General features: G+C 36.6%; 1 long non-coding RNA gene across 2 annotated transcripts in view; it reads left to right on the top strand.

The window, feature by feature from the left end:
* LOC124390549 overlaps positions 1–13,970 on the top strand; it is a 69,418-nt gene extending 55,448 nt beyond the window's left edge. For both annotated transcript variants that reach the window (XR_006926764.1, XR_006926765.1), the window contains 4 exons: positions 2,305–2,430; positions 5,106–5,227; positions 10,640–11,163; positions 11,271–13,970. This is a non-coding gene — a long non-coding RNA (uncharacterized LOC124390549). The remainder of the gene's footprint in view (positions 1–2,304; positions 2,431–5,105; positions 5,228–10,639; positions 11,164–11,270) is intronic.
* Positions 13,971–15,892: the final 1,922 nt, after the last annotated feature.

The following is a 15,892-nucleotide window of genomic DNA, read 5'->3' as shown; positions in this document are numbered from 1 at the left end:
AAAATCATCACGAGACTGTAAGTCACATCGTAACATTTACAACATTTACAACTTTGTCACACGAACACCACTTAATTCCCATCCTCTGGCTTCCAGCTAGCAAGGATGTGCTAACATGCTTCATCTGAGACCCATGAGGTTTGCCAACTCTTTCTTGTCAGTCTGCTACTCATGGGTAATGCTGCATCACATGGCAGTATAACACATTCAGGGGTCAGTGCAGTCTGCCCTCTTCTGCAGACATATACGTACAGATAGGCCCCTCCCACTATTGTGCAGTATAACTCATAAAATTCAACCCTGACCCAGATTGAGCCGATAGCAGCAATGCACTCTGGGTGTTGTATTCCACTCTTGTTAAGGCTATAGATAGACCTGTAGATTTATACCGAATGTAAGATTTGATTAATTCACATTTGAATGTATTTGCAATTATCGTTATTTATTTATCTCCTTCCCTCTGCACTCTGATTAAAAAATAATGGGGAAAAAAAGAAAGTAAAAAAACAACAAAAAAAAAACAGCCCCTCTCTCCTCACCTCTCCGCTCCTTTTGATGTGTTTGCCTTCACGGCTTCTGAGCACTCTCTAATTCCATCTGGCCACAACAGAGGCGGTGGAATGGCGAGAAAAAGCATTTCCATATGTGCAAATTAGGAGGCTGCCGCCCCAAAGCTGCACCACCGCTTCCTCTGAAGTAGATAACACACATCGGATGGCTGCCAAGTCCACTAATGGCAATCAAGAAGGGGGCTTTTATTGGCCTGCGTATGCCAAGCTGAGACCCCTCGTATGCATCCCATAATTTCCCTTATTACAACTCCGGGGTCTAGACAGATAACAAAGGCTCCTGTTTGTGAAATAGTCCTAATAACATATTGACATGTTTTTATTTTGCTGGAAGATGGAAAAATATGGTGAAAAAAATAAATCCCCCCTAATAAAGACAAGTTTGTGGGTTTGGCTCAAGAGCTCAATAATGACTATCAAATGTCAATACACACAATATTGTTCCAGTTCCAGGGAATTCGGGGGTGCACTGTAACTAGTAAACAAACAAACAAATACATTTGACAAAATAATTACATTCGTTTGCAGAACGGGAACACGTGACATATTACCTCATAGCCATCACAACCTTGGAGAGCAATCATCAAGCAGGGTGGAGATTGTGTCAGAAACCTGAACAACAACAACAACAAAATATCTGTTATTACACTGACTGATCGTCATATTTGCATTAAAAACATACATTACATTTTCTTCAGTCTGAAAATTGTTACTATAACAAATTTTAGTTGCTAAAGAAAGGTAATATTCAGAGCTATTAAACAATGGACACCTGATCTTATGCTTAGTATGAAACTTTCATTGGATCACAAAGGAATTGAATATAAAACATTAATTAAACTTTTTTTTTTTTTTTACATTTCATTTATCAAAGAACAAAAATGTGTTAAATGTAGCGATAAAACAATTCAAATTTCTCATTGTATTTACTGCCAGTGCTGATATTTAAACCGAAACACACACACAAAAAAAAAGTAAGATTTTCAAGTTTTTAAAATTTTTTCATTTTTTATTCAGACACTGAACAATACATTTCAAAATACATTTGTAAAAACTCTATATTTGTAATAGTCTTGTTTTTATCCTTTTTTTGACACGCTTCCAGGGTCAAAGTTTACAACAGTAAATGACCAATTAGACCAGCAAGAAGTTTATTTGTTTACCTGCACATTCTTTTATTTTTTATAATATTAATAATAATTAATATTATTATTATTAATATTATAAAACATAAAAGAATGTGCAGGTTATTAATTATTATTTTTTTTATATTACTTTATAGTTTATTTTATAGGTTTAATATACCTTTATACTTTATTTACATTTTTATTTATTTTGTTTTTTATTGGAAAACATATTTACATGTTGGACAGTCGTAACAAGCATTTCACATGTCGTACTCTGCTTGAAAGTGTATGTGACAAATAAAATTTGATTTGATTTGATAAACACATTCATAAAAAAATACAAACACTATTAATTTTACTATTGTATTATTAGAATTGTATTAATGCAAACATAGATTTTTTTATTCTAAACAATTGCTGAATAAAAATTTGCTTGAGAATGCCCAAAATGATACAAATTTATATTTAATATAATATTTCTTTTCTGTTTGAATCTACATCTTCCTGAACTTCAGTATCGGGCAACATCCTGAAATGCATCATGTTCCAGTATTTGTGTTACAGCTTCATCTAATTCTCTTTCTGTAGCACTTTATTATTGGCTGCAGGTTCTGTTTGGGTTCCCCGTGTCCTCCAGCCCACCCCAAATAAAACCATCATGTCCCATTCAGAATCTCTACCCTTAGTCTGTTCCCACTACTCCTGAGATAGATGTTCTCCTGATCCATCACCAGGTAAAGCCATGACTAATGATGTATTGCAGAAGTTTCTGGAAGAATTTAAATTGTTTTAATCATCAGGGCTTTAAATGTGTCCAGCTACAGCTGTTTGTGTTCGGGTGTTTGGTTATTAACAATAATGGGCGCCTGTAATGACAGTTAAGTTCAAAATGAGGATAAAGTTGCAGCTCAGGCACATAGTGACACACACACACACACACACACACACACACACACACACACACACACAAACAGGCACACACATGCGCTTAAGTGCACTCTTGTACCGTCCAGGTCGTTTCTTCTGCCATAAGTGGACACCATTCAACTCTCATCCATTATTGATGATGGACAAAGTGGTGGTGAGATCCTGCATCTTTTGTGAAAGGAAAGAAAAGGGGTTCAGGGTTGAAACCTCACATCTCCGAGATACTATTCTTTTCAGCTTTAAAGCAGCAGGCTGTATATTTCTTTCTTTCTTTTCTTTTTGTTATCGCTCTCCGAGAAAATGGGTTCGAACGTGGCTGAATTGTACACACAAAACGCTCACGTGCTCATTTGAATAGCACGACTCGTCTGTATTAGAAATAACACCCGGGTCAGAAGGTGACCTTGTGGCATCGCTCGTATACACTCGAACACTTCGAACAGGAACAAAAGCACAAACAAAGAGGGTAAAAAAAAAACCTGTGCGAAACAAAGGCATTTACAGTTTGAGATTGGACTAAAGTTTTGTCAATATGTTGTGAGGAAAGTTCCTCGTACGCAGAGTCGGACTATGCGCACACATTTAAGTGACGGTTTGATGATTAAAATCACTTGTTCACTGATGCAAGGTTGCCAGATATTTCCTGTATAGAAACATGGAATGCTGAGAGAAATTATTATTGTCAATTTTATCATAATATATGCGAAGTGCAGCTCAACTGGAGCACAAATTTACAAGTAATTACAAACATTATAGTGTATACGCATGTAGCTTGACATCTGCAACAAAAACACATCTGTAACGCGACCCGAGACTCCTTCCATAAATGTTAAATAAACATCTCCTTTCTGATGCATAATTTATAATATTGTAACTGTAGAAACACTAACATTAGAACGAACACATTAATGACGCTGCTGTCAACAAATCATTGACATATCTGGCCAATCAGATGAGAGAATTCAGCAGTGCTCTGTTTTCCAATGCCACCTTATTTTAAACACAAGTTCCAGTTTTGCGCTCGTGCACCCGAAAAGCTCACGGCCTCCCAGCGTGGAAGGAGGGGAGGAAGAAAGGGGGGGAAAAAAATGTCACTTGATTGGTGACAAAAGATAACAAGAAGTGGCTGCAGGGTGCCTCTAAAAACTCTTGCTGTCTCAAAGTGGTGTGAATAGACCCCATCTGGTTTGCTCTCACATCCACACTCAAGATGGTGTCGCTCCAGCAAAAGCCATCATAGGATATAGATACAGGCAACCGAATATTTGTGCCAGGGTCCCTGGTGACTTCAATCAGTATGGGATCCCTCTAGAGCTGTGTGTCCATCGCTCGGCGGGCCAGAATCGCGCTACACTCGGACCAGTCCAATTTAACGTGAGAAAACATGGGCCTTGCACTAGTGGGAAGGCAGGGAAGGATCCTCTGTCCATCTGTAGCTTCAGGGCCCATGGGGGCAGCCTCAGGGGGGGAAATCTTGACAAGGTTTTTGGACGGATTCATTTTTGTTTTCAGAGGGAAGCGTGCAAAAAAAAAAAAAAAGATTCGGGAAAAAGAAAAGCAGAATTCGACAGGTTCTCCAAGCAGATTGCTCTAGCATGTTGTTATGTTATGTCTTAAATGACTCATGTACACAATGGCGAGAGGCGCATTCCAGTTACGCGATTGCCATGCAGAGGCCATTGTGTGTTTGTGTGTGTGTGTGTGTGTGTGTGTGTGTGTGTGTGTGTGTGTGTTTTAATTAAACTCTCCTAACCAATCAAGGCTCATTGTGCTCACGGTGGCATACAATAGCCTTCAGATTGGCTTGATTATACATACAGGACAAAGAAAAAACGAGACCTGCGGCAGTAGAAGAATCTGATCGATGATGATGATGATGATGATGATGATACCGTAGCATGACAGCGATGATAGGTGCTCACGCTTGCCAGTCTCCAAATATGCAAATCGCTCGGCATTAACGCTGCGTGTCTATTAAGTGGACCTGCAAGAATGACACCGTGATAACAGGAGCGTTGGAAAAATATAAATTAGCGATTAGCATAGCAAATAAACATGCTAATCTGAGAGGAATATGCGGATTCTCATGCCATATGATTAGTGACGTATATAGTATGATAATAGTGTTAATACTTTCATAGGGGTTGCTTACAATCAGAGGTGGCAAAGTAAACACACCCAGTAGAAGTGCAGATACTCATGTTTTAAAGTTGAAGTTCTGACTGCACTTTAAAGTAAAGACGTTTGGGCTCAGACACGTACTTCAGTAAAAAGTGCTCATTATTACTACCTGTTTTAGTGTCACGCCGGTATTTGAACCTCACTTCATATTAATCTATAATACATTAGAAATTCAGATGTTGTTCTCTAATACCATATAGAACACAAGCAGAGAAAAGATGATGATGATGATCAGGAAAGTCTCTGTTCTCACTCATGTTTACATCACTGACTCCCTCTGTCTCATCCACGTTAACCCCAGACTTCCTGTTGCCTTCTGCCTGCTCATTGTTATCTTCATAAACTACCCTTCATCTGTGGTGCGTGAGAGACAGGAAATGATACACCAGTGGATCGAAAAAGCAGCACAATGACAGGAAACAGGTTGGTGGGCTGAAAACGGTGTGTAATGAGAAGAAAAATATTGAATTAAGTCACCAAATAGATTAAAACTAAAGTGTGAAAATGTGAGAAATAGAAAGAACAAATATTTGTGTAAAAAAATGTAATGGGTGAAAGTGAAAAGTACATTTTTTTTTTTTTTTTTAAATAAATTATTTTTTAAATACTGATACCAGAAAATTCTACTTAAGTGCAGTAATGAAGTATTTGGACTTCATTACTTCCCTCCTCTGCTTACGAATGGGTTTACTAAAGTTTGTCTTTTATACGCGTCTGAAACACGGACAAACCCGGATCACTCCGTTCAATAAGAAACAGATTTCTAATTTCAGAACAGCGCCCACTTTCTTTAGCGGTGGAAATCTGGGGCCAAAGATGACGCAGGTCCAAACGAGCAAGAGAGGCAAACTGAAGGAGAGAGAGAAAGAGAGAGAGAGAGAGAGAGAGAGAGAGAAGGAATAGTGTACGGCTGGCTCGCTGCTCCAAATGAGGTGTTAAACAAGTGTGAAACGCAGAGAGTGGCCTGGCCCGCCTCCACTCCCTCCCACCGCCTCAGCTCTTCATCTGATGTGTCAACGCTCAGCCTGGCCTGGCACGAGAGAGTGACGAGAGGGTCACCAGAGAGCACAGATGCCACCCTGTTTCCTCCTCTCGTCTCTCATTAATCCATCTCTCCTTCTCCTTGCAGTTCATTAGCAAGAGCCGGACCGTAGACCGGACCCCCGATGCACTCTGTAAACAGCTTCCGGACATTTCAAAGAAGATCATAGGGACGAGCGTTTTTATAAATAATTTCCTGCATCCTTCGTGCTTTTACACGAGAAAGAGATTGAAGTGTAACATTCGGTGATAGAAGGGTCAGAGCATCTTCAGATCACATTTCAGAAGCACAAACTAGTATCTACTGTGCATCATTACAGAAAATAAGTCGCATATGTTAGTGGATAATTATTATATTTATACATATTTAGATGTTACTTATTGTTTTTTTAATGATTTTTTATAAATAATTTTTTACAAGTTTTTTCTTGGTGTTCATTCATATGACATCTTTTTTGGTTTGAGAATTGAAGAAGGAAAAAAAAAACTCTGTTTATAATGTAGGATCATCATAATAAGAGTAACACAGCTGACAAGACTTCAATAATAATAATAATAATAATAATAATGATGATGATGATGAAACCACCACTAACGCAAACAATAGCGAAGTGTTTAAAGCTCCATGAAAAAAAAAACACAAGGAGATGTGAATGAACAGGAACCTCCTTGTTGTCACAAACAGATGGTCCTGAAATATTTGGAATTCATGCGATTGTTAAAAAAGAATGAAAGAGATGTGTGTAACGGCGTGTGTTTGTTTGGACCGTGTGTTCTGAGTGTCATACTGAATAATTACAGCGGATTCATAAGACAAAAATTGATATGGAGTTTATTCTGTGACAAAAGAAGAAAAGAGAATACAAAATTAAAAGAAGAATAAATAATTAAATAAATTATACATTTAAAAAAAAAGAAAAAAATTCTCTTCTCATTTAAAAAAAAATTTGTTTTTATTTTTTCATCATTTTATTATTTTTTTGTCTGCTTATTTTTTATTGATTCTTTCTTTCTTTCTTTCTTTCTTTCTTTCTTTCTTTCTTTCTTTCTTTCTTTCTTTCTTTCCTACTTTCTTTCTTATTTATTTACTAGTTAACTCGTTCATTGATTAATTGATTCATGCAAGATATCTGTTTAATCAAACCCACCATTCATTTATTCATTTGTTCATTTGTTCATTCATTCATTTATTCATTCACATGTTTATTCATCCCCACCATTAATTCATGCATTCATTCATATGTTTAATCATCCCCTTCATTTATTCATTCATTCATTCATTCATCCATTCATTCATTCATTCATATGTTTAATCATCACCACCATCCATCCATTTATTTATTTATTTATTCATTCATTCATTCATTCATTCATTCATATGTTTAATCATCACCACCATCCATCCATTTATTTATTTATTTATTCATTCGTTCATTCATTCATTAAACATAAGAATGAATGAATGAATGAATGAATGAATGAATGAATGAATGAATGAATGAATGAATGAATGAATGAATGAATGAATGAATGAATGAATGAATGAATCATCACCACCATCCATCCATTTATTTATTTATTTATTTATTCATTCGTTCATTCATTCATTCATTCATATGTTTAATCATCACCACCATCCATCCATTTATTTATTTATTTATTTATTTATTTATTTATTCATTCATTCATTCATTCATTCATTCATTCATATGTTTAATCATCACCTCCATCCATCCATTTATTTATTTATTTATTCATTCATTCATTCATTCATTCATTCATATGTTTAATCATCACCACCATCCATCCATTTATTTATTTATTTATTCATTTATTCATTCATTCATTCATTCATTCATTCTTATGTTTAATCATCACCACCATCCATCCATCCATTTATTTATTTATTTATTCATTCATTCATTCATTCATTCATTCATTCTTATGTTTAATCATCCCCACCATCCATTCATTCATTCATTCATTTATTCATTCACTTTTAATCATCCCCTTCATTCATTCGTTCATTCATTTATCTGTTTAATCACTCCCATTTTTCATTCATTCATTGTTTTTAAAGTAATTTATTCATCTTAATTTTATCCCAATTTTCTTTTTTTATTTGTTTATTTATTTACTCATTCATTCATTCATTCATTCACTGTTTGTTCATTCTTCACTTAATCCATTTATTATTTTGAAATCTTTTTGAAATAAATTTTTCCGGTATTTGCACATTCATTCAATATTGTTACAACATCATCCTTTTTATTGATTGATTGCTTATTTGTTTGTTTGTGTACGTCTCCTTCATTCGTTCACACACATTTATTTATGTATATTCCTACTTCATTCTTATCGTCTCGTCTCTATAATATAAGTTTTGATATGTTTGTTTGATCACACGCTGTGGACTGTTAGCTGCTAGCGTTAGCATGTCTGATCTCCTCTCTTACTGACCTTCAGGGTCACAGAGGACATTCATCACTGCAGCTCAGCTCGTCTTTCACAGGTTTTGTGTGTGTGTGTGTGTGTGTGTGTGGAGTTGCAGAGGGATGATCACATCACACACAGGGTTTCTCTGCTTTACCCTTACTACAGCTGTCTCCTCCGACAGACACCCTACAAACACACTCCATCACAGGGTTTCTCTTTTTTAGCATCACTACAACACACGCACACACACTATCACAACACATCTGTCCCACCATCACAGCTGTGCTTCCTTCCACACATTCATTCATTCTCCTGTACAATCTGCACAAATCTACACAAAATTGTATTCATTCCTTTATTCTTTCATTTGTCCTCACAATGTTCTTATAGTGTCCTTACTTTGTCTTTACCGTGTTATCACTATGGATAGACTATTTCCTCACTATGTCCTCACATTGTTCTTCTCATATTAGAAGATGTCAACATTATTTCCACACTATTTCATATCATCGTCTTGTATGTCCTCAGTGTGTCCAGATGATTTCCTCACTGGGTCCTCACAATGTCCTCACTAAGGTGACTGTGTCTAAACTATGTCTTCACTCTATCCTGACCATGTCCTTATTGTGCCCTATGTCCTCACCATATCTAGATAATGTCCTCACTATGTCCTTGCTGTGCATTAATATGTCCTTTCTATGTCCTGATAATGTCCTCACTAGTCACCAGGTCTAGATTATGTCCCTACTATTTCCTCGCTGCGTCATCACTGTCCTCATCTGATCCTCAGTACCCCACTTGAGACCTTGAGACATTATTTCAGAGCCCCTCTTCCCCCCACCCCACCACCACCACCTACAGTGTCATTTACAAATTTGAAGCCACACATACATTACGTCATGTTCTAATTTGAATACTGTACCACTGTTATTTCCCAGGACGCCTTTTGTTTTATTATACAATATGAATTTCTGTCCCTCACCCTCACCATCTCTCTCTCTCTCTCTCTCTCTCTCTCTCCCTCCCTCCCTCGCTACTCTAATCCCTGTGCCTACAACCAGCTTATGAGCTGAAATATTTTATCAGGTGGAGGCCGCAGTCAAAGTTATCATTTTAATCTTATTTCAATAAAAAATATAATCTCTCTTCTTCTGCCTTTGACAGCAGCTAATGGTTTTCGTTATCGTAAGGGAAACTTTGAAGACTGGGCCTGCCAAAAAAAATATAAAAATAAAAAATATATATGCAAAGTGTCCCATATTTTCTATTTCCACGACAGCTTACACATTAAACACACACACACACACACACACACACACACAGTCTCTAGTCCACTACTTTCATACACCATACAGCAGAGTTTATTCATTTATACATGTATTTATTTCTTGTTGACGAAGACAAAGTGTTTCACCCCAATTTGATTTAGTGTGTAACTAAACCGGAGAAAATGCTGCCCTGAAACGAGCGGGAAGTTTTCCCCTTCTCTGATTGGTCTGCCCTTACACTGGCTCCACCCCCACACTCACGCCATTGCACGGCCTCATTAGTCCGTCTTCAGGATTTTTTTTGTTTGTTTTTTTTCTGTTCACTGATTTTTAGCTGCGAGGTCTTTTGGTCCGTTTTGCATTTCAGATTATTCCTTTTTTTATTTACGACTAATGGCAGAAAAAAGAATGAAACGGCTTTCACTTGTTTCTGAGCCACACACACACACACACACACACACACACACACACACACACACAAAATCAATGACTTTATTTATTTATATATCTTCTTTTAATCACACAGACTGTAGTATTAAATAAATATAATGATAAAAATCTTACAATACTTTATATAAACAATGAAGTCAGAGTGAAGTCACAGGTGGATTGTGCGCTGATGGTTGATCGGTTATTTTACATCCGGGTTTGTTCAGGAGTCCCACAAACCCAAATAACTCAAAAAATATGACGGCAAAAAAAAAAAGATAAATAAGGCTTTTTTTTTTTCTTTTTTTTTACAATTTCACATTTTTCAACAAGAAAATTTTTTCCTAAACAGCAAAAAAATGTCATTTGTCTTTTTATTTTCTAAACAATGAACGATTGAAAGCATTGAATCCTTTTTTTCTTCATCATTTATAATTGTTTTTTTTTTTTTCAGATACGATTTGATACATTTTTTTGATAAATTTTTATGTATTTATCTGAATATAATAATGAATATACAGATTTTACTATTATAACTTATGTGATTGTTTTTGTATATTTTTTATGATTTATTCCAAGAAACATGTATTTTTATTCATTTATAGCTACATTATAGCAGATGTAAACATTCACCAGATTCTCTCTTTTTTTTTTCTTGCAGAGAAACCAGAGTGTGTAAACTCGTCTGATCTGAAAACCTCTGCATGGTTACAAAGCAGTGACACTGGAGACTCCTTACATCAATGTAAATTATTCTTCTGGCAGATTAGTTTCCGTATCAGCACCTTTAAATCAATGCTATTTGTAATGTAGCCTTTTTTCTGTAGATGTTCCTACAGCTTTGCTTTGGAGATTTTCTCAGAATTGGGGTCTGAAGCTAAAAAAAAAACTGATTGGTGATCACACACAGATTTTTTCTGAAAACTCAGGAAGATAGAATTTTAACTTCTAGAAGCTGTTCTGAAGCTGGGAATGTGCTTAAGAATGTGACGGAAAGTATCACTGCCACACCCACAATTGTAGAGAAAGTCTTTGTAACATTACAAAATCGAGCTCCATGAGAACAAAGTGTGTAAAATGTGGAGAAGAAGAACTCGAGAGCCCTGACCTCATCACCTCTGTTATGACCTGCATCCAGAGCTTCATCACTTCCTCCAAAATCAATGTGATCCCACTAATCCTCTGGTAAGTAAATAATCACAAAAGCATAACATGCATTGGAAAAAAGTGTGAAGGTCAATGAAGATCTACAGTGTGACAGCACAGTGAAATTCTTTCTTTGCACATCCCAGTTTGCTCAGAAGATGAGGTCAACCATGATACAGCAGGAGCACAGAAGATTAAGGGCCTTGCTCAAGGGCCCGAGTGGCAACTTGGCAACACCGAGCTTGGCTTGAACCCCCAACCTTCCGATCACTAATCCAGCACCTTCACCACTGAGCCACCACTCGCACGTGTTTACATACATCGTTCACGTTGTAGGAACGCAGTGCCATGTTCAGGTCACATTTAAATCTTTATGTTGACAGGATTTTTTTTTTTTTCGCAGCTGCATTACTCTCTACGTCTCTCTCTTGTTCTCCTTCTTTTTTTTTTTTTTCTTTACAAACATAACATTTTTATGATATCATGTCAAAACCGAGAAATAAACAGCAGCTCTTTTTTCAAGCGCTGAGAAAAGAAGCTTCAATTACTCAACGTATCATTTGTCCTCGCGTAAACCCAAAGTGAGACAGACACCACTGAAAAAGTCGTCTTCTTCTTCTTTTTTTTTTTTTTGAATACCGTATTTCTGTTTATTATTAGCTGAGTCTGTGCTTCATCATTCGATAGGGGGGAAAAAAAAATTCATATCTGCTGAACATAAGGGGGAGAAACAGTGGGGAATCAATCATTTGTGCTTGGGCAGATAAACACAAGACACAATCGGGGAAAAGAGAAGAGACAGGAAGGAGAAAGGCCTCGTCCTGCCGTGATGGATAGCTGGAGTAAAAGTGTCAGGATGGTATTATGTAAATTAAGGAGGCATCCGAGCATCGCCTTGATGATTATGGGAGATGTGAATGATGTTTGCCGTCCCCAGGCACTTCACCGCGCCTTGTTATTTTTCTTCCCTCCAACCAGCCCTCGGGTGTGTTCCACCTGACCCGCCGGACCGACACGAGGAGAATCCTAACCCCCCCTCAAGGGGGTATGCACTCCAAAAAAAACTATACAGAGGAAAAATGACATCTGTTTTATTTACTAAACAAATTATCTGCCAGGATTCCTCACCTAATAGGAATAGAGGGGATGAAGTCGAGAAATAGAACCTACACACAGAATCTGGGAAAATGATGCCTGAGCTCGTGACCTTCTTAGTCCTCCTTTGTGTCCTCTCAACACTTCATATAAAATGAACAGAAGCTGAGAAACAAACCTCTGATATCTCCGAAAGCGTGAGCACGAGGCCATGCTGACTGTGTGCTGAGACAGTATAAAAAAATACATATGCACAAGCATGATATGGTACGGCATTAAATAACTGTCAGGTTTTTCTGACTGTAAAAGAAAATGTTTACGCTGATTTATTAAGACGCTCACAATGGTTCGAGAGGTTTATAGAGATGGTGACTTTGCTCTTGTGTGAACGATTTCACTTTTTAAAATGTCATCTAGTCAGTTGTGTTCATTTATTTGTTGGCTAATTCAATTTTGGGTGACGTTTCTTTTTACATTCTGATTATCTATCTTGATTATCTATTATCTATTTCTTAGTCAATCAATCAATCAATCAATCAATTAACAAATTAATCAAACAATTAATTAATTCATTAATCAACAAATCAATAAATCAATCAACCAATCAACCAATCAATCAATCATTCAATCAATTAATCCATTTAACTCTCTTAACACAAACAGGTAGATAGATAGATAGATAGATAGATAGATAGATAGATAGATAGATAGATAGATAGATAGATAGATAGATAGATAGATAGATAGATAGATAGATAGATAGATAGATAGATAACTTAAAAAATCACGAGGTTTTGGTGATTCTCTTTTCAAGGGGAATTGTACATCTACTGTAGTGTAAACTCAACACAAATTGTGAATTACTTGTTATAAATGTTTTATTTACTACTGTTAAAAAATAATACAATAATAAAAGTTTTAAATATTTTTACGTAATTTATTAGTAAAAATGTTTTGAAATGTTACTCCGAACTTTCGAGCCACACGCAGCTTCTTGCAGATCAGATATTTCCTGAGTTACTATAAGTCCGCTTCCAAATGAAAGGTCACGAACTATCAGGGTCGTGAGTATCGAGGTTCCACTGTTAAGCCTTATACATTTATATCTTCATGTGTTGATGCGATTGGTTACCTAATAATTATAAGCAACATTCAAAATGATAGGAACAATAAAATACTGTTGAATTTATGATATTAGAAATGAACTACGCAATAAACAAACTAACAAAGGAATAATTTTTTTGCCAACTTTGATTCTTTGTGCAATCTACTGATATGCTGTTCGGGGTGGAAAAAAGAAGTAGAAAAAAAATGCAAGCCCAATTAAAAGCAGGAAATGCGAGTCTCACTTTAGTTCGGGCCTCATGGTGAGACTTCCACCAAACAGGTTTAAAAACGAAAGTGTGTTTCCTTGCTTGGACTCTCTCCCACCGCTAGTGTGATAGCACATGTGCACATGATCCTATCAACAATCGCAGGCCTATCACACCTACCGCAAACACCCTGCACACTGACTGTATGTGTTTAATTGTTTCGATCTCTTCTTTATTTATTTGACTCGTTTTGAGAGATAGGGGTGAACGATGATCAGATTCATGTGCTTCCTAATTTTTATGTAAAGTTTTCAGAATTAATACACAGAGATACTGTACTTTAGTCTGTTAATTACTTTAGATAATGTATCGATTATAATCCATATCGATCGCTAATATCATGTCAGATATTTCAGATATCGGGTGACACATGAGACACGTTAATCCCAATGTTTAAAGGAAAAGCTGCACAGTGAAACATATTTAGTATTTATACAATGAAGTGTCTGTGCTTTGGTTTGGTTTTGGTGCTATTTTGTTGCTTGATTCTCTGTTTAGAAGTTGTGTAGCGCTGATGCTAAATGAGGATGTAATTATTGTTAGAGTATGTACATTTATGTTTAGCAAGAGAAAACAAATGTTCATTACATTACCAAGAACTTTAAAGTACAAGTTGATTAGACAATAGAGAAAAAGCAATGTGATGGTTGATGTAAACAATCTTAGACAAAAGGAAAAAGTCCAAAACATTTTTTATAACCACTTCATCTCTGTAATGTGGCTTTGAGACCATGTCTATTGTAAAAAGTGCTATATAATTAAAAATGAATTGAACTGAATTAAAATGAATCGAATTGAAAATCCCAGACAGACCAAAGCACTAAAGCACCGCTGCATTGCCTTCTTATGGTAGAGATGAAACCAAGGTTCAATCCAACTGCACCACTATCAGCAGGTACAAAAGCATTGTGGGTAATGTAGGAAAATGTTATGTAAGTGCAACCTGCATAAAAAAGAGAATTCGATAATACAATACAATATTACAATTAACAATAATAAAACATGGAAAATTAGAAGGGGGTCAATACTTTTGAACTTGCATTAAACTATGATTTCCACTTCCTAATTATTATTAGTAGTAGTATTAGCATGGTCTCCCCCCCCATCCCATATTAACATGCTCTGCCCCATTCCGAACCCCCAACCCATTCCAGCTCTGCTAATGACACACCAGAAGGACGGAGACGTCAAGGATGAGCGTCCAGTCACATCGAAAACTCTAATAACGTGTTTTCCATAACCCAACTCTGCCCTTCCGTGTTAACATACTGTGAACCGAGCCCGAGTGACAAAATCAATCAATCACGGCGGCCGTGGCGACACAAAGAGGCACAGAGGAGCTAACAGAAATTGATGACATCCCTGCTCGAGTTTTACACCATTTCAGCCACACTCGCAATTGAAACAGACAAAGATTTATAGTCCAGCCTGGGCCGCTGCTCTCCTTGATTGCCTCTTTCTCTTTTTTTACCCCTCTCCCCTCCCTGGGAGCCCTTTTTTGCATATTTATTCCCGAGCTCATCAGGAGCTCAGAGAGGCATTAGAGTGACAATCGAAATTTCACCTATGGTGTGGCAGCATCTGGGAATCTCCTTTTTTTCCCATTTTCTGTGTTCCCTCACATCCGCCACTAGCTCCTCTCTCTTTTTATCGCTTCCGCAATGCATTTTATTTGCTAATTGGAAATTAGCCAGGACAACTAGCAACAGCAATAACCATAGTAGCTAATGAGTCCATGATAATGTACTCACTCACACTGAGGTGAAAAACACCTCATTATGATCAGACAACCCAAAATCACCCAAATGATTAGACACAAGACAAATATGGTTCATCACTAAAAGTTCATGGCTTAGCAAACAACAGTGGAATAAATGCTAGCAAAAACTTCTGACTGAAACTAATGTGTATCTGTCTTGATCTGAGCTAACACTTAGACAATGCACTTCAATATTAAATTAGACTTGTAGTGTGTGTGTGTGTGTGTGTGTGTGTGTGTGTGTGTGTGTGTGTTTAATACCTTTAACATATATACCTCAAGCTAAAAGGAAGCTATTGAAGATAACAGTTTTATCATGTCTTTTTGTCTGCTGGTTACAATCACAATTACGTCCATTATATTACCATAAAAATGACCAGTCGGACAGATGTAGGAAAAACAGATGAACAGATAAACCTTGAAAACTGACCTTCAGTGACCTTTGAGAATAAATAAGACGAAGTGAATGAACTGTGGTGTGCATGCATTTCAAATTCTGTGTTTTTGAATCATTATCTAGGATAGCTATTATGTTTCGACT

Source organism: Silurus meridionalis, chromosome 8, assembly GCF_014805685.1.
Source record: "Silurus meridionalis isolate SWU-2019-XX chromosome 8, ASM1480568v1, whole genome shotgun sequence".
NCBI classification, from domain to species: Eukaryota; Metazoa; Chordata; class Actinopteri; order Siluriformes; family Siluridae; genus Silurus; species Silurus meridionalis.
The sequence above is the reverse complement of the archived record's forward strand: the minus strand, read 5'-3'. Positions and strand labels throughout refer to the sequence as shown.